The sequence below is a fragment of the Chiloscyllium plagiosum genome, unplaced genomic scaffold, assembly GCF_037043375.1.
Source record: "Chiloscyllium plagiosum isolate Xiang-an unplaced genomic scaffold, Cpla_swu_hap1 HiC_scaffold_14, whole genome shotgun sequence".
Taxonomy (NCBI): Eukaryota; Metazoa; Chordata; class Chondrichthyes; order Orectolobiformes; family Hemiscylliidae; genus Chiloscyllium; species Chiloscyllium plagiosum.
The window spans coordinates 59,410,091-59,430,711 of record NW_028270152.1 but is presented as its reverse complement, the minus strand read 5'-3'; the positions used below and the strand labels follow the sequence as shown (position 1 = coordinate 59,430,711).

General features: G+C 39.5%; 1 protein-coding gene across 10 annotated transcripts in view; it reads left to right on the top strand.

Annotated features, from left to right (window-relative positions):
* chl1b (cell adhesion molecule L1-like b) overlaps positions 1 to 20,621 on the top strand; it is a 900,313-nt gene that overhangs the window by 7,441 nt on the left and 872,251 nt on the right. The window lies entirely within an intron of this gene.

The window sequence follows — 20,621 nt, the reverse complement described above, 5'->3', positions numbered from 1 at the left end:
CTTCACTTTAAATTTATTAAAGGGAGGATGAGAAGGCCACTTAGTTTTAATGATTTAATGTAAGAAGTGGCAACTATATAGTAAAATGCCAAAAAAAAATTATTGGTTTTAAGAGTTAGTTGGGTAGCTGAAGAGAAACAATTTGGAGGAGTGTGACTGGTGGTGTGGGATAGGAAACTTCCGGGATTCTGAAATGCTAAAAATAGCCAGTTGAATTGTAAGTATAGAGGACTGGAGGATAGCTAATGTGGGACCTTAGTTCAAGCAGGGCAGCAGGAATAGGCCATGTAATTACAATACAGATAGTTGTTGAAAATTGTTGAAAGAACGTTTGAAGGATTAATCAATATTTGGAAAGGCACTGATTGATCAGGGATAGTCAGCATAGATTTGTTAGAGGGAGATCCTGTCTGAGTAATTCAATTAAGATTTTTGAAAAGGTGACTAAATATATTAATGAGGGTAGTGCAGTTGTTGTGGTTTACATAGACTTCACTAACTGAAAATGTGTTGCTGGAAAAGCGCAGCAGGTCAGGCAGCATCCAGGGAACAGGAGAATCGACGTTTCAGGCATAAGCCCTTCTTCAGGCTTATGCCCGAAACGTCGATTCTCCTGTTCCCTGGATGCTGCCTGACCTGCTGCGCTTTTCCAGCAACACATTTTCAGCTCTGATCTCCAGCATCTGCAGACCTCACTTTCTCCTCATAGACTTCACTCAGGCTTTTGACAAAGTCCCACATGGAACACTAGTTCAAAAGGTAAGAGTCCATGGGATCAAAGGCAATTTGGCAAACTTCGTCCAAAATTAGCTTGCATATAGGAGGCAAAAGCGTGATGGTTGAGGGTTGTTTTTGTGACTTGAAGCCTGTGACCAGTGTTGTACCACAGGATTGGCGGTGGGACACTTACTGTTTATTAATGACTTCGATGTGAATAAAGAAGGTATAATTAGTAAATTTGCAGATGACACAAAAACTGGTGATAGTGAGGAGGATGGTCTAAGGCTACAGTCTAATATTGATCAGCTGGTAAATTGTGCAGAGCAATGGTAGATGGAATTTAATCGTGGTAAGTGTGAGATGATGCATTTTGCGAGATCTGTGAAGGGAAGGATATGCATAAAGAATGATAGATCTCTGAGTACTGAATACTGAGGAATAAAGGAACGTTGATATATAAGTTATTAGATCCCTGAAGGTACAGATAGATAGGATGGTGAAGAAGACATCGAGGATATTTGTCTTCATTAGTCGGTACACGGTCTCTATATGAGCAAGGTATTCTTGTTACAACTTTTATAAAACCCTGGTTAGGCTACAGCTGGAATACTATATACAGCTCAGGTCGTCACACTACTGGAAGGGTGTGATTTCAGTGGAGAGGGTGCAAAGGAGACTCTCCAAGATGGTTATGAGGAGAGGCTGGAAAGGGTGGATTTGTATTCCTTGGAGCAAGGAGGCCGAGATTTGAGGTGTACAAAATTATGAGATGAATAAACAGAGTAGATAATGCAAATCTCTTCCCAATGGCAGACATGTTCAAGACCAGAGGGCATAATTTTAAGACAAGGAGCAAGTGGTTTAAAGGAGATCTGAGAACTATTTTTTTTCAACCATGGTAGGGTGGGTATGTGGAATCTGCTTCTTGAGAGCATGATGAGGTGGGCACTTTCAACATTGAAGCAACATCTGGATGAATACTTAAAATGCCAGGGCATAGTAGACGGTGAGCCCTGTGTAGGTTGACGGGATCTGTGTGGTTTGATAGATAGAAATGGTGGGTTGAAAGGCATGGTTCTATGCTGTATGAAGGTAATGTTTGGTAATTGGTGAACATATTAAATATTTACCACGACTGAAGGTTGGTAAGTAACCTGGTTGTATGGAATGTATCTAGGTTGCTGAAAAGAAGTAAAGGTCGAAACAAAGGAAGTATTGGAGACATTTGTTGTTGAATGCAGTAGTAGTGTTGGAAAACTAGAATTGACAATTGTTATGCCACTATTCATGAAAGGGAAGAGGGATAAAATGGAAAAGCACAGGCCAGTTAGTCCAAAATAGCCATGAAGATCTATTGGAAATATGAGCAAGGACAAAGTAAACTTTTGTTTTGAAAGGCATGGCTTAAGCATGGTGTGACAGCATACATTTTTAAAGACAAGTCATACCTGATTAACTTGTTTAAATGCTTTGAGGTTACGAAGAAGGTTGTTCAAGTAATTCTACAATCAGAGGATCAAATCTAAGCTCTGCAGTCCCAACACAACCAGTTGTGAATGGTAGTGGACAATTAAACAACTCACTGGAATAAGCGGCTCTGCAAATATCCCTATCCTCAATGATGGAGGATCCCAGAGCGTTAGTGCAAAAGATAATACTGAAGCATTCGTAACAATCTTCATTGACAGGTTTGGAGCGGATGATTCATTTTGGCCTCCTCTGGAGGTCACCAGCATCACAGGTACCAATCTTCAGACAATTCAATTCACTCCATGTGAAATCATTGAAGAGCTGGAAGCTGCTAAGGCTATAACCTCTGACAACATTGGGGCAATAGTACAAAAACTTGTGTTCCCGAAGTTGCTGCATCCATAGCTGGTACAGCTGTAACGCTGACATCTACTAGAATATGTTGAAAATTGCTCAGGTGTGTCTTGTACATAGAAAAAAACAAATTCATCCAAGCCAATTATTGCTTCGTCAGTCTACTCTCGATCATTGGTAAAGTGATACATGGGGTCATTAGTGTCAAGCAACCCTTGGTTAGCAACAACCTGCTCACCAACCTCAGTTTGGGTTCTACCAGAATCACTTGGCTTCTGACCTCATTACAAACATGGACAAAATACCTGAACTCCACTGGAGAAGTGAGAGTAACGGCCCGTTGAGACAGAATTTGACCCTATGTTACATTCAGGGTCTTTTGCAAATTTAGAGTCAGTAGTAATCAGAGATTGGGGGAGCTTTCCACTGGTTGGAGTCATACCTCGCACAGGAGGAATACTGTTGTGCTTGTTGGAAATCAGTCATTGCACCTGTAGGACATCATTGCCAGAGTTACTCAGGGTAGTGTCTATGATCAGAAAACTTCCCTCTACTTCTTCAATGACCTTTCTGATATCAGTTATTAATTTTAAATCAGATACATTTTTGTTTTGGCAGGTATATGGAGTTAGAGCATAAATCAGTCATGATGCAGTTGAATGGTGGAGCAAGCTCAAGAGGCTGAATGGCCTTCTCCCATTTCTGTGTTCATATAATGCTCTGAAGAGGTTCCTTAAGTGCTTAACTGGGAGCTTTTAGCTCAGTCGTATGAGTAACTCCAAGAAGAAGCTATCTGGAGTTGTAGTCTATAACTTAAAGCCTCAAGCAATGTAAACCTAGTGAGATGTTAGAGACAGGAACTCGGGTGTGAGTATTATGTGTTGTTGGGTACTGTAACAGGGATGTTGTTAAAGTACTGTACAACAGTTATTTCCTTTTTCAAATTTTAAAGGAAAGTTTTCAGGTTAATGAGATTATGTGAGCCATGTGAGTAATGTCTTTGAATTTTTGCAATAAATAGATTTTTAAAATTGTATTTCACCTTAATTTATTTTGTTAAAAAGTTTCTGTTTTATTATTAAAGTGAAAAATCATAAAATAGAATCCCAACAGTATGGAAACAGGCCATTCAGCCCAATAAGTCCACACTGACCCTTAGAAGAGTATCCCACCCAGACCCATTCCCCTACCCTATTACATTTCCCCTGACTAATGCACTTCACCTACATATCACTGAACACTATGGGCAACTTAGCATGGCCAATATTACCCAACACGCACATCTTTGGACTGTGGGAGGAAACTGGAACACCCACAGGAAATCCATGCAGACACAGGGAGAATGTGCAAATTCTACACAGATAGTCACCTGAGCAGGAATTGAACCCAGGTCCTTGACACTGTGAGGTAGCAGTGCTAACCACTGAGCCACCATGCTGCCCAAATATGCAACGCTACTGAATGTGTTTCAACGTGCTAATCCTTTCTTAAAACCAAAACAAAGGGATATGATTTATAAAATTAGATTTCAGTCTGCTGTCTGACCTTCTAGTGATAACATCAGTTGCGATCAAAACATTAAAAATGTTGCTGCTAGATGAGCAGGTCAGAGGCTAGGAATCTTACAATGAGTAACCTGCCTCCTGATTGCCAATGCCTGTCCATCAACTAGAAGATATAGGTCAAGAGCATGATGGAATACTCCCCATTTTTCTGGATGAGTGTAGTTCCAACAACAGTCGAAGATTCATACCATCCAGGACAAAGCAGCCCATTTGTTTGGCACCAAATCTTCAAATGTTGATTCCCTTCACAAACAAACACTCAATAACAGCAGTGTGTGCAGAAATTCACCAATGATACTTAGACAGCACCTTCCAAACCCATAACCACTGACATCTATAAGAAAAAGACAACAGACAAAATGGGAAAACAACCACCTCCAAATTCTCCCAACCAAGCCATTCACCTTCCTGGTTTGGAAAAATATAGCTGCCTCTGTAGAGTTATGAGGTCAAAATTCTCGAGCTCTCCCCCGAAGCATCACGGATCTACCTCGACCAAATGGACTCCAACACTTCGTGAAGGCAGCTCACCCCTACCTTCCTCTGAACGATTTTTTTAAAGTGGTGCAGCAGCTTTTCTTGTATGGACTTTGAGTTGACATCGACAAAATGTCATTTGGAGGCTCATTTAAAAAAGAAGTTCATTGAATTACAGTGAAAGTGGCATTGTACCTATGGAATTGACTCAGTCCCAGAAACCCAAGGATGGTGGATAAACATTTTCATGTGGAAGTTGGTTTATGTGGTATTCCTCAAGACACCGTCTTGGGCCCATTACATTTTTTTTGCCAAACAGTCCTAGACTCCAGAGTAGGGATCAGTATTTTGAAGTTTCCAGTTGATATAAAACTTGAAATGTAATGGATTGTGATGAAGATAGTTGTGGTCTTCAGGGCAGCTAAATCATCAGATACTTAGAAGATAAAGCTGAATGTGAAAAAGTATAAAGTGATGCATTTTGATTGAGCTTATATAGAAACATAGCTGACTATCAATGGCATGATGTTGAAAACCACAAATACCTTGGATTTCAGGCAGACATATCCTTAAAGGTAAGAGGGCAAGTTATTTCAGTGGTTTAAAAAAAAAAGTTACTTGGTCTTATAAATATAAAATGCAAAAGCTTTATAAATCAAGGGTTCCATAGCTGAAATATTGCGGATAATTATGGCAGCAGACCTCAAAAGAATGTAATGTGCTCAAACAGGTACACTATCTCAATTTCAGCACACTTGGGACTGGGGTTGTGCCAGATTTCAAATATTGCTGGATTTTAAGGGGGTTACACATGGAAAGTACTTTACACAGATGGTAGAGGCAGGCACAGCAGATTCATTTAAAGTGCGTTTGGACAATGCATGAGTAGGTAGAGAGCAGAGGGATACCTATCCTTGGGAATTGGGCGATAGGTTTAGACAGTGGATTTGGATTGGCTCAGGCTTGGAGGGCCGAAGGGCCTGTTCCTGGGCTGTAAATTTTCTTTATTCTCTTTGTTCTTTGGATTGAGCTGTGGGTGGTTCTGGTCAGACAAGGCCAGGTGGAGTCAAGAGTTGAGTGGAAGTATGGTAAAGAGTGGAATACCAAGTGGCAAACCAATAATCAGCCTGGACCCATATAGTATCAATTCAACACCTGATTAGTTGTCCAAATAAAGGAAGATGATGAAAATGTTTTCTTTCTGAGTGCTGATTGTTCTTAGAGCAATATCCAAATAAGACTACCCATGTGCAAGTTAGGAAATATGGAAAAACATTGAAATCTAATGGGCTGAAACTTGTTGACATTGAGGATATTATATGATCCTCTGTAAATAGTCCAGCATTCAAGAACCCCAGACTGAAAACTGGGGGAGATAAAAAATAATGCAAAACAAACTCAGCGGACAGAGATATCTCTGTAGGAAAGTTATTACTTAAGGTCTTTTTGTTTCACTCCAAGTCTTATCAGAATTGATGGTCATTCCCAGTAGTCCACTCCTGGCTGGCTGACCTGTAGTTCACAATCTTAAATTAGTTATTAAATATTTAGAGTAAATGTGCCAAATTTCATGAAAGCAAATGTTATTAAACAGAAGTTTGTTTTATGAATAAATAAAATATTTGATGAAGCTGACCCTTTAAGAAGTGTGCTTTGTCCTGGTTTCTTTTAGAGAGAGACTGGGGGACAGGCACCGAGTGGTCTATGAGAAGATAAACAACTTTTGAAGCTTTGGGTGTTTTATTTTCAAAAGGCTGGAACAATAGAAGCATCCTGAATGTGTGTGGTCAAGTTCCACACACACCCCCTCCCCCCACACACACAGAACCAGGGATTTATAGTTTTTCAGCAGCAATTGCTGTTGGGGATCTTGGGGAAGTGGAAGCTATTTTCCCCTCTCTTGACTACAGCCAAAGCTGGGGGCTTCTCTTCTTGTGTGCTGGACTGCATGTGAGACAAATCTGTTTTCCAAATTTGCCTTTTGCCAAACATGTACTCATGGGATGTTACTATATTGGAACAATTGATTACTAATAGTTACTGTATCTATTAGTCTGTTAAGTTATTCAAATTGATTTTTTCTTTTTGTTGCAGTTTAAGTATCGTGTTTAACTAAATTGTGTATTGTTTAACATCAAGTAGCTTGACCAATCAAATTGCATCTGGAACACTGCACCTCATATTTATTTTTAAAATAAGGAAAGGTTAGGATCTAGGCTACCTTCTTAATACCTTTTGGTTTGGTCTGTAACAATATATCAAAACACAAAGACCTTTTTTAAAGCTTAATATTTTAAGTATGATTATTTAAGTTATGGTTGGTTATGAAATTGCATGAATGATCTTGCGCCATCTCTGTTAAGATATATGTACATTGTCCTAGTTTTTTGCTTATTAGCAGCACCATTTACCCAAACTTAACTTGGAAAGATTGGGAAATTTCAAGCAAAAGCATTATCCAATGCAAATAGAGTTTCTGACTTTTTGAGCCAGGAATCCAACCTACAAAACTAGGCTGTGCTCCAGGGTGAATTAATCACCCTGGCGACTTTCCGACAAAGTGACTTTTCTCTGAGATAATCTTAAAAAAAGGCACGTTTTTGATGTAAGGAGCCTAAAATGTATGTTTTAAAGGTAATTAATTACAATGATATTTTAATTATTTAAAACAAGATTACTCAATGGTGAACTAAAAGCTGATTTAAAATGTTTAATTTTAGCAATAATCTATTTTCAGCTGTACTATAACAGCCATGTTTGGCTCCTGAACTTCAATACGTCAAGAAAAAAAATTAATTTAGACACCTTTAGAAAGGAGTATAAGATGTTAAGACTGTCAGTTGCTCTGCTTCATGACATTTTCCATTTGGCAATTTGAAAGCGGGAACTTGGATAAAAATGCAAGTTCTCAAAGTTAGCAGACTTGATGTTTGGGTTGCCAATTACATCCAAAATGGAAAGATTTGTTATACTAGGGCTTGTATTTGTATTCAAAATGTGTAAAACTTAGGAATGATTAGAATAAGAAACCAAGGAACTGTGGGTACTGGAAATCAGAAACAAAAACATTTTGCTGCAAGAACTCAGCAGGATCTGTGGAGGGAAAACAGAATTAACATTTCGGGTCCAGCAACCTTTCTTCAGAACTGATTTGTAGCAAGGAAAGGTTTGGTATACTGCTGAAGATGGGATGGGGGAGCAGGAGTAAACAATAGGTGGATCTGGAGCCCAGAGAGAGAGAGTGAGAGACAGACAGACAGATAGATAGATAGTGAGCAGCCATGTCAAAAGGTATACTTATGGCTCAGAACAAGTATTACCACCAGAGCAAGTGGACACTGAGGTGCAGATAATGAAGAGAAATCAAGAGCCATGGAAGCAATTTAAACTGTAGTTGCAGCACCAGTAACATCACAAAGACAGGATTAAGACAACAAAGGAGCAATTTAAAAGCCAAGAGTCAAAGTCTAACAGAAGAAGAAAGCCAAAAGATTATTGAAGCTAGGATAAAAACAGGAGATCCATCATTTAAGCTACAGTTTAGACAGGGAAAATTTCAGGCCAAAGGCACCAGGCTTGATTTTGGAATGTACTGGTAAAGGACAGACATTTTTCATTAGATTGTGAAAGGTAGGACATCATGCATTTGAATGCAGTTAAGCATAAAACTTCTCTTTGAGTACTAAACATGGGAAATCCTCAATGAGTAACACCAAGTTAAAACATTGCTTTTAAAGATTATAGCATCGCATTTAAGGCAGGTAAACAAAAACACATTGCAATTTGGAAGGAGTAAGAATCTATCTGGAAAGAGATTATAGCAGCATCAATACACTGCAAGATTAAAAATCTTTAAAGCCAGGATTAAAGCAGCAATGAGGTACAGCAGATTTTTTATTTAGAAACTGCTTTAAGAAGAACGAATTAATCTTATTAGTTAGAAATGGAGGAGACCTTTTTTAATTCATTCAGGTTGGTAGCATTTCATTTTGGAGGTGGGCCATATAGAAGACAGAGTTGGACATTTTAGAGAAAACAATGCTTGAGATATCGAATTGTTTCCAAATTCGACACTAAACCACAAGTTAATAAATAAGTAACAAGACTAACTTATTCAAAAAAATCAAGACATGAAAAAGCACAGATACTTGTGATTTAAGTTCTTTGAGCTATTGACAGTTACTTTGCTTTTAATTTGAGAACAAACAAAATGCTTGCAAGGGCAAGATTGAACCAAAGATTTGTGTCCAGGCAATCATAGTGGTCTGTTTACTAATGATCATGGCAGATGCATGGAAAATAGAAAATATGTGTGAGACGTTGTTGGAATTATAGTTGCACCTTGGTCAGATTTATTACAGTTCAAAGAAGATTTGACTTTGGGATACGCTATTCAAAGTGTGCTGGAAAAGCAGGTAAATTCAGGCAAGAATCCTGAGAAGAGAAGGATAACTTGATACAGGAGAGTAAAAGAATGAGTAGTACAACTCACTTTAACCTATAATCTTTAACTGCAATTGTTCAATCATTGATACAACCTGGCGAACAATTTTTTTGGGAGATTCAAATTTGATATCAGTTGATGAAACAAGACAAATTCAACAGGAGTGTTTCAATCCTTTGTCTTTCAAGGCAGAATTATCAGGAGCAGCAACAGAGCTGAATCAGCAGCAATCTCAGAGTGTGATTGAAAATATAGAAATGTTGGATTAACCTGTAACATAAGTACAGAATGAATGAAGGTGTGCAGCCTCATATACAAGTTGATGTAAAGAGCTTACATGCAGATGTAAGTTAGACTGCACATAATTCCATGGGGGGCAAGATTCAAGGTGGAACAGTCAATATTCTCAGATTCAGGACACAGTCAAGAAGAAATGACCTGGTCCAGAAACCCAGGATGTGCAAAAAATATTTGTTTAAACAAAGCAGCTTTCTTCTAAGAAAAAAATTAATGTGCTTCAAATTCTCCTAGATAATATTATGTGGCAACTATCTGATTTAGCTGGGAAGTGTTCCTCCATGAATGAAATTCAGGACAGACAGGGTTTACCAGATAGAGAACCAAGTGCATGGTTTCTGACATCTGCAGTGAAGGACAAGCAAGAGATTAAAGGTCTTCCAATATTGGAGAGACTTCTATGGACCATGTTGGGTCAAGAACAGATTCAGGGTTAACATTCCTTAAGCCAAAGACCTACCAATCTTCCAAGTCAAAAATGAAGGCATTCTGGAAGGATTGTGAAACCTTTGACCATGTTTCTGTACAAAGTTAGAGACTTGGGGGAAGTTGGGTAATGACAAATGTATTAATGTATATGAATGTATATATGCTGATGGTTGGAGGAAATAAAGCTTGGAGTGAGATGAGGTAAGAGGCAATTGTTCTGAGAGTATTAGGGTTGACAACTGCATTAAACTCTACCCAATCTAATGATGTCAAAAGATATTTTTTGGGGAAAGACAGACATTTTAGGATCTCACTGTCTGAAGATCTTGATACACGCGTCTCCTAATTGACTAACAATGCTTGTCCTACTGAAGTAATTTGAAACCGAATAATATCATGCAAAAAAAAAACTGCTCTTTAAGAGCAGAGGCTCTTTTTCAGTAAGACTCATTAGTTGCTTAATTCTTCTTAATACACCAACTGTTCTGTTAGAAATAACCAAGGAAGAAGGTCAGTGCCAACAATCTACCCCAAACACAAGGTGATGTTGGTTGGCATTGCAGCACATACAGTTGGTGCTCATCTATTTTTCTCAGAAACACAAATCTTAAATAAAAAAGAAGAGAGCTGAAAAATTCCATTTTCTTGGGAGAAACATCAATAATAGCTTTACATGGATTTGTTGTAATCACATTTCTGTTTCGTTTTGGTACAGTGCATAAAATAAATTACAAGTCTGATAGTTACACAGTTTAAGAAGTAAAGTTTAAAAGCTGGCTGTTGCTATATTCAAACATTTCATGGCCATCATTCAGGATATATGCATCGTAGAGTCATAGTCATACAGCATGGAGACAGACCCTTTGGTCCAACTGGTTCATACTGAACATAATCCCAAACTAAACTAGTCCAATCTGCCTGCTCCTGACCCATATCCCTCCAAACCTTTCCCATTCATGTATCCATCCAAATGCCTTTTAAATGTTGTAATTGTATCCATTTCCACCACTTCCTTAGGAAGTTCAGCCTACATGCGAGCTGCCCTCTGTGTAAAAAAAATTGTCCCTTATGTCTTATTTAAATTGCTCTCCTCTCACCTTAAGAATGTGCCCCCGAGTCTTGTAATTCACCATCCTTGGGGGAAAAAGACAAGTACCATCAATTCTTTCTGTACGTGTCATTATTTTATAAACTTCTTTCAGGTCACCTCTCAACTTCCTATGCTCCAATGATAAAAGTCCCAACCTATCCAGCCTTTCTTTACAACTCAAATCTTCCATACCTGGCAACATCCTGGTAAATCTCTTTTGAAACCCCTCCAGCTTAATAATATCCTTCTTAAAATTGGGTGACCAGAACTGGACACAATATTTCAGAAGAAGCCTCACCAATGTCCTGTACAAGCCCAACATGACTTCCCAACTCTCTACTCAAAGGACTGAGCAACGAAGGCAAGTGTGCCAAACCCTTTTTTAATCATCCAGTCTACAGGTGACGCAAACTTTAAAAAATCATATACCTGCATCCCTAGGTTCCTTTGTTCTATAACACTACCCAAGGCCCTACCACTAATTGTAAAAGCTCCACCCTTGCTGAAGGTTTCCAAGATTTATTTTCCCAAAGTATGGAAGATGTTACTTTGTCTTCATTTGCCTATTTGTTCCCACTGACTATTAAATGGTTTCTTGTGGATAAAATCTGAGGCAAAGAACATCTGATTCCTATTAATAGAGTTCAATGAATTTTCTTCAAGGCAACATTTCTGAAATGAGATTGACCAAGTCACATTTGTTCATGCTGAACACCATAGTCATTCAGTGACTAGTTGAACTACATGACCAGACAAAAACACAGCTTTGCATTTGTACAACATTTTTCAGAATGTCCAAAGCACCTTTAACCAGTAGGAAGTGAGGACTGCAGATGTTGGAGATCAAAGTCGAAGAGTGTGTTGCTGGAAAAGCACAGCCAGTCAGGCAGCATCCGAGGAGCAAAAGAATCAATGTTTTGGCATAAGCTCTACATCAGGAATGAGGGCGTGGCCAAAGGGGCTAAGAAATAAATAAGAGGGGGGTGGATCTGGGGTAAGGTAGCTGGAAATGCAATAGGTAGGTGAAGGTGGAGGTGAAAGTGATAGGTCTGAGAGGAGAGTGGAGCAGATAGATGGGAAGGAAGATGGACAGGTAGGGCTGTTTAAGAGGGCAGTGCCAAGGTGGAAGGTTGGGACTGGGATAAGGAGAGGAAATGGAGAAACTGGTGAAATCCACATCGATATTGTGTGGTTGGAATCAACTTGGCATTGCCCTCTTGAACAGTCCTACCTGTCCATCTTCCCTTTCACCCTCACCTTCATTTACCTATTGCATTTCCAGCTACCTTCCCCAAGCCCTATACCCCTCCCATTTATCTCTCAGCCCCTTTGGCCCACAAGTCTCATTCCTGATGAAGGGCTTATGCCCGAAACATCGATTCTCCTGCTCCTCGGATGCTGTCTGACCTGCTTTGCTTTTCCAGCACCACATTCTTCGATCTTTAAACCAGTGAAGTGTTTTCCTGAAGTGCAGTCACTGCTGTGATGTAGGAAATACAACAACCACAACGTCGAGCGCAGTTTGAATATTGATTAGTTGTCATTTGTACTCAATAATGAACAACACAGTAAAACACAGTGAGAAGCTTCAACTGTGGCCACAATCCAATGCCGTTTGAATATTTTAAGAATGAAACAATGAAGCTGAAAGAGTCCATCTTTGTTCTGCCACCTTCACCATGTGCGCTGGGTCAGCTGACACCTGCGACGCCACCTCTCTGCCGTCTCCACCAGGTCCACCAACATTGGCTTTGTCAGCTTTCAGGTGCCATCTTCGTTGTGGGCAGACCTTGCTGATGTGCTGCTGTAAGCATGGAAATATCAATTTGATAATAGCTCGATGTTTGTTTTATTTTGGTGACATTGACTGAAGGATAACTATGCGTGAGGACACCAGAGTTGGTTTGCCCTGGTCTTTGACATAGTGGTATACCTTTTAGATCTACCTGAGAGAACGGATGAGGCTTCAGTTTGATATTTCATCCAAAAGATGACAGCACTGAGAGGAGGGCCCTTCTTTGTTTTTGTCATGTGAAGAGGAGTCCATTTACACCCCTCCCCTTCCAAAAGGTCCAGCTTTTGGTCACAATCTCTCTAAGATGTTTCCAAGGTCAAGCACTGGGGGCTTCTATCCACACACTAACAGAAAAAAAGAATTAATCCTACTATCTTAAATTACACAAATGCATTTCCTGGTTTTTAAAAGAAATTCTAAGGTGAGAAGGGAAGCGAGTGATGGATGTTAATTCATTAATTGATGTTGAGTTGCACAATGAGGAAGAGAACTAAAGGGCTGATTCAATGCTCTCAATGCCTTTAGAGAGAGAGATGGGCACCACGGGGGATTCAGTGCTTTATTTCCCCATCCAACTCCATATTGATTTAGTCCCCACCCACCCCCCATTCACTTTTGATGCTTCACATTGCCCATAATGGGCTTTGCTCAGAAACTTCTGATTGGCTGCACAGGTGATTAACTGGTGATGGTTAATATTTAAAAAAAAAAGAATAAAGTCTCGGTGCTTTGTTGTGGGAAAGACATTCAGTTGTGTTTGGTAACACTTCAGGATATGAAAGAAAGAAGGGGAGCCTTTGTCATCCAGTGTGGAGAGGTGTGGGCAGATTAGAGGACCTGCTAATGGGTCTGCTCCTGGGCCTGGCCAGTCTTGCTTTAAACAGATTCAGCCACAGAACTGTGGAGGAGATCACATCTGCTGACTGTCTGGCCTCCTTCTGTGCCAGGGCATCCTTGAAGAGGGATAATGCGGTGTCCACCAATGCTCTCAATGCCTTTAGAAAGAGGCCAGCACTGTGGTGGATGAAGTACTTAATTTTCCATCCAACTCCATTTTGACTTAGCCGCTTCCCCCTCTTACTACTTCTGTGTCTCCTTCTGATGGTTTGTATTGCCCTTCATGGGTTTTGAATGTAAATATCTAGTTGGCTACATGGATGATTTACTGGTAGGGGTTTGTAGTTTTTGTGTTTAAAAAAAGTCACCATTTGGCAGTGGTGTTTGAAACAATTTAGTCGTGTGTCTTAACACTTTGAGATACAAGAAAGCAAAAAAAATAGTCTTTGTCTTTTTTTATCAGAGCCTATAAACAGTTGTAGCAGTGGATGGTTGATTAAAGCTCAAGATTGAAAACTAAGGCTTCTTTCAGACAGACGATTATAATTGGAGCTACACCTGGGTTCAGCTATTCTTCTCCAAAGTCAAGTATTGGGTTGGCGTTCCACTAATGCTCTGTGAAGTGGAACCTTGAAGTTAATGGTAAAATGTAATGAAAATGTAGATGCGGGTTACATCTTCATCAAGAAAAACAACGCATTGTCTTGATACTGTTACTTCCTACTAAAAGCAGAGCGAGAGAGTTATACAGCATGGAGACAAACCCTTCAGTCCAACTAGTCCATGCTGATCATGTTCCCAAACTATACTAGTTCCCCTTGCCTGTGTTTGGCCCACATCCAGCTAAACCCTTCCTATTCATGAACTTATCCAAATGTCTTTTAAATGTTGTAACTGTCACCCTATAACTTCTTTTGCTCCAGTGAAAATAGTTCCAGCCTATCCAACCTCTCCTTATAACTCCAACCTTCCATTCCCGGCAACTTCCTGGTAAATCTTTTTTGAACCCTCTCCAATTTAATCATATCCTTCCTCTAGCTGGGGGTGACCAGAACTGCACACACAATACTGCAGAAGTGGCCTCACCAACCTGTGCAACTTCAACATGATATTCCAACTCCAATACTCAAGTCTGAGCAATGAAGATAAGTGCGCTAAACACCTCTTAACCACCCTGTCTACCTGTGATACAAATTTTAAACAATTGTGTGCCAGACTCCCTAGGTCTGTCTGTTCTGTAACTTTACCCAGGGCTCTAGTATTCATTGTATAAGTCCTGCCCTTGTATGTTTTACCGAAATGCAATCCCTCACCTGGATACTGAGAAAGGTTTATTAAGATTTATGAGTAAATCTTTAAGAAAGCTAATCTATTAAACAGATGTTTGGCATGATCAGACTGATCACTTTGATGATGATGGATATTCGACAGATGTATACATACTGGAACTTCACAATTACATTCAAGATGTCCAAAGTTCTGTTTGAAGGTTCCTAACTCTATGATTGTCTTCAAATTGTTGGACTGTGCGAAGGTGTTGAACATGGATGCACTCCTTGTAATAACTGGGATTAGATTTTTGGAAAAGAATGTACATTTGGAAAAAGTACCAGAAGATTTTTTTTCAGCAGTTGCTGGATGTACATTTGTTCTCAGCAGCTTTCATGTCTGAAGTAAGACATTGGGTAGTTACACAGTAAGTGGATGATTCAGTATTTACAATGTTATGGGATTGTCCAAATATTGTGCACAAGTGTCAGCATGAAAGAAAATTATAGCGAGAAAAAAGCTAAGAATAGAAATATTTTTGTCACCTCTGACAAACAACAGGAATTGAGGAACTGTGACAAATTAACCCAGGAATCGCTGGGGTGTGTGGTCAGTTATGATTTTAAATGTCACTTTGTAATGCATTGTGCTAAAGGTTTGCAAACTGACACACTACATGGAAGGTGCAGAAAGAGAGTTTGGAGGGACAGATCAGGCAGGAGGAAGTGTACTGGTTGCAAGAAGCTTCAGATCAGTAATGAACATCCTAGTTAAAGTGTAACTCAATTGTGCTGTGTTGGACAGTAGATGTATAGGAGCAGACAGACAGGACTAGTTTAGTTTGACATGTACTGGTTGAACGGAAGGGTCTGTTTCTGCGCTGTATGACTCTGACTCTAAGGCCATGTACATTAGAGTGTGTAGATTGGATTTGTCAAAATATTATCTAGATTCTCTTAAATAATAAGGATTGAAGTAAAGTGGAGGAATTTAGAATCCCATGTGCTTCAGGTTTGGGGATTTGGTCCCGTATGTATCAAGTGAAATACCCTGACTGTTGAGAAGCCACCTATAGAATAAGCTCAAAAGAAACTGGATATGGAACCCACCACAAGTTTTTGCCATGAGTTGATTTACAGTTTCCACAATCTGGATTTATTATATCCCTCTAATGAGATTGAATTTCCTTAATCAAAAGATGGAAGAAGTGTAGTGGTAATAGGGGCATTGCAGTTTAAAGGGGGACAAAAAGCTGATTGCCTTGAAAGTACATCAACAATTTGCACATTTATCTACATGCAAGTTAAAAACCCGACTAAAGGGTGTGGGGGAATGAGATAATAAGTACAGAAAACTTGCAGATGGGTCATTGATTTATATATATGTAATGTAACTGTGAGACATACATACTCTTGTTTTTGTAAGTTTGGGTTTATGATTCTTAAGATTAGATTAGATACTCCACAGTATAGGAACAGACCCTTCGGCCCAACAAGTCCACATCGACCCTCTGAAGAGAAACCCACCCAGACACGTTCCCCGATCCTATATTTACCCCTGACTAATGCGTTAACACTATGGGCAATTTACCATGGCCAATTCACCTAACCTGCACATCTTTGGATTGTGGAAGGAAACCGGAGCACCTGAAGGAAACCCACTCAGACATGGGGAGAATGTGCAAACTCTACACAAGCGGCTGTCTGAGAATGGAATTGAACATGGGTCCCTGACGCTGTGCAGCAGTAGTGCTAACCACTGAGCCACCGTGCTGCCACAGCGCCTATAAGTGCCACCTATAAGTTGGTAAATTATAGGTTTTTTTTGTGTCTGAAGTTAACAATGCATTTGTAAGTATTTCTGTAGCCATGGTGATTTCTTTTAAAACAGATTTGAGATTTGCTTTAGAGCAAATAGATTCTTGTGCACCAATAACAGATATTTTAGTTGATCTTAAATTGCTTTGTGACCCAGTGAGGGAGCATTTTAAGATTTGTCAGAGACTTCTGGATCTTTGTTTTACTTTGAGCTTAAGAAGATTGGTGTTGATGGTGAAATCTTAATTTTCAGGTGATAATAAGCAATAGTGAATTATGAGGAGAACATGGAGTGACTTCAGAGGGTCAGTGACAAGTTGGCCAAATGGGCATATATCTGGCAATTAATTTCACTGTGGAGAAATGTGAGGTAATGCATTTTGGAAGCAGAAACACAGAGAAGCAATACAGACTCAATGGTACAGCTTTAAGAGGAGTACAGGAGCAGAGTGATCTCAAATTCCAATGCATAATTCACTGAAAGTGGCCAGACAAGTTGAAACTGTATTAAGAAAGCGTATAAGATCCTTGGCTTTATAAGTAGAGATAGAGAGTATAAAAGCAAAGAGTTGATGCTAAACCTCACCAAATCATTGGTGAGACCACATTTGGAACATTGTGTTTATTTCTGGGCACCTTTTATTTGAGAATGCATGGTAAAGCCCTGGAGAGAATGCAGAGCAGATTTACGAGAATGATCCCAGGAGTGAGGGGTTTTAAATATGAGGAAAGAGTAGAGAAATCAGATTTATTCACTTTGGAGCAGAGAAGATTAAGAGGTGACCTTATTGAGGTGCTCAAAATTATGAACAATTTTGACAGGGTAAAGAAGGATATTCAGTTTCCACTAGTTATTCTGTCAGTGACTAGGGGCCAAACTTTCAAGATTGTCAGCAAGAGAGCGAGGAGTGAGATGAGGAGAAACCTCTTTATTTAGAGAGTTGTTGGGATTTGGAATGCAGTGTCTGAGAGAGCTGGGTACATATTTGAAAGTGATGAACTTAAAGGGTTATGTAGGTAGGGCTGGAGAATAGGACTAGCTGATGGCTCTTTCAGGAGCTGGTACACACTTAATAGGTCAAATTGCTTCCTTCTGTCCTGTAAAATTCTATGATTCAAAGGGAATGTCCATTCCTTAGTGAAGGGGACCTTTGGCCTCTGCTTTACTTTGTGTTTTGAGCAGTGCTGTGACGTCCTTTGACCAGGATGGCTGTAATGACTTCTGCTCCTGAGAAGGGAAGGATATAATGAACTGGAGTGAGGAGTTGGTGTAAGGCCTAGACCAGAAGTATTGAGATAGAACTATGAAGAGGTTATTGAAAGCTGAATTAATTTCACCTCAGGTGTCTGATAGCACAGTGAAGAAGCTGTCTGCAATTTCAGTCTAAAATCTGAAGTCACAAGGAACTTAAACCCACCAGGTGTTTCAAATAGGGACATTGATGTGAGCATTATGCCATTGTTTTGCACATTTGTACCCAAGTGTGTGTTTTGAATACGACACAAAGACTTTTTATTTTCAATTTATGAAGGATTGTTTTGAGATTAATGGAATTAAACATTTTTATGTGTGTTTAAAAATCTTTGAAATTGTATTATAAATAGATGGTTTGATTTATTCTATTTTCTCCATTATTAATAAACTTCTGTTTTATTATTAAAGCAAAATCTGCAGCATTGCACACTTCATAGAAACCATAGCAAATCAAAGTAAGACAAATCAAGCTCGATTCCTTTCTGAGAATAGAAACACTTTTGTTCTTGCACTTATTAAATCGTGTTGCTAGGTTCATATGGTTCATTATAATATGCAATAAAGACATGAAGTGATTGGAGGCAAACTAATGGAGAAAGGAATAACACTAAGAGCTTTTGCAAGATTTCTTACCTCATTGGTGGTGGTGGTTGAGGTGGCTATGGTTTGGAATTTGCCAGCTATGAACTTTAAAGAGAAAGTATGAACACTGTTGTGAGAAATGCAGCTTTGAAAAGTTTATTTGGCAATGGACATTGATTGAAAATGACTGAGAGCTACAGTCTGCATTCATTTTTTTTGGTAGATATCCAAAAAAATTCCTTTGGTAATGAGTGATCATCCCATGGCTTGGGAAAGAACTATAATTAACTCCACTTTTCTTTTGAATGCTTGAATCCCTGGAAATAATAAGAAGGGCACATATTAATGCTGAGCTTTCTGAAATCAAATGTGTAGGGTTGTGCCTTTTGGCATCATATAAAGTTGGTGGTATAGGCCAATTGGTATCTAAATGGAGAAAAACTTAGAGTGCTTCAGTGCAGAGGGATCTGAGTGTCCTAATGCATGCATGACAGAAAGCTAGTATGCTGATATAGCAGATAATAGGGAAAGCAAATGGAATTTTGGCAAAAGAATAGAGAGTACAAGTTGGGAAATTGTGCAAGGTATTAAAGAGACTACACCTGGAGTATTGCATGCAATTTTGGTTTCCTTACTTGAGGGATGAGGTTGCATTGGAGACAGTTCAGAGGAGATTGATTCCAGAGATGAGGGGTTTGTTTTCTGAAGAAAAATAGAGTAGTTGAGGTTTATATGATTGAGAATTTAGCAGAAGGAGAAGAGATCTAATTGAGGTATATAGATGTTAAAGGGGATAGAGAGAATGTTTCCTCATGTGAGGCAATCTTGAGCAAGAGATCATAGTTGTAGGATAAGAGGTAGCAGATTTAAAATAGATGAAGAGAAACATGTTGCCAGGGTTGGAGGATTTGAACTATAGGGAGAGGTTGAATTGGCTAGGGCTATTTTCCTTGGCGTATCGGAGGCTGAGGGGTGACCTTATAGTAGTTTATAAAATCATGAAGGGAATTGATAGGATAAATAGACAAAGTATTTTTTCCTGGGGTGGGAGAGTCCAGAACTAGAGGGCATAGGTTTAGGGTGAGAGGAGAAAGATATAAAAGAGACCTAAGGGGCAACGTGTTTACACAGAGGGTGGTACATGTATGGAATGAGCTGCCAGAGGAAGTGGTGGAGGCTAGTACAATTGCAACACTTTAAAGGTATATGAATAGTAAAGGTTTGGAGGGATATGAGCGGGTGCTGGCAGGTGGGACTAGTTTGGGTTGGGATAACTGGTCGGCATGGTCGAATTGGACCAAAGGGTCTGTTTCCTTGCTGTACATCTCTGACTATATGACTCTAAATGACTTAAAAGCTTTCAAGTCTATGAAATTTACTACCCTAGAGTGCAGGGACATTGAGTAAATTTAAGGAGGAGATAGATTTTAATTGGTTACAGGGTTACAGAGAATGAATAGGAAATTGGAGTTGAGGCAGGGATGAGAGCAGCCACGATTGTAAAAGGTGCCCACCCTTGTTCCTTGTTCTTACCTTCTTCTGAGGCCTTCAGAAATACAATTTCAATCTCGGGGCATGTGACATCACAAAAGAGAAGAGCAGAAGTAGTAGGAAGCCTTGGTAAAGTTATACCTAGTGGTGGAAAAAGAGTAACAGAAATTACTGGAGCAGATGTATTTGGAAAGACAAGGACTGATTAGGGATAGTCAACATGGCTTTGTGGGTGGGAAATCATGTCTCACAAACTTGATTGAGTTTTTTGAAGAAGTAGCAAAGAGGATTGATGAGGGCAGAACGGCAGATGTGATCTATATGGACTTCAGTAAGGCGTCCGACAAGGTTCCCCATGGGAGACCGGTGAGCAAGGTTAGATCTCATGGAATACAGGGAGAACTAGCCATTTGAGTACCGAACTGGCTCAAAGGTAGAAGACAGACGGTGGTGTTGGAGGGTTGTTTTTCAGACTGGAGGCCTGTGACCAGTGGAGTGCCACAAGGATCGGTGCTGTGTTCACTACTTTTTGTCATTTATGTAAATGATTTGGATGTGAGCATAAGAGGTATAGTTAGTAAGTTTGCCGATGACACCAAAATTGGAAGTGTAGTGGACAGCTAAAATTACCTCAGATTACAACAGGATCTTGATCAGATGGGCCAATGGGCTGAGAAGTGGCAGATGGAGTTTAGTTAAGACAAATGCGAGGTGCTGCATTTTGGGAAA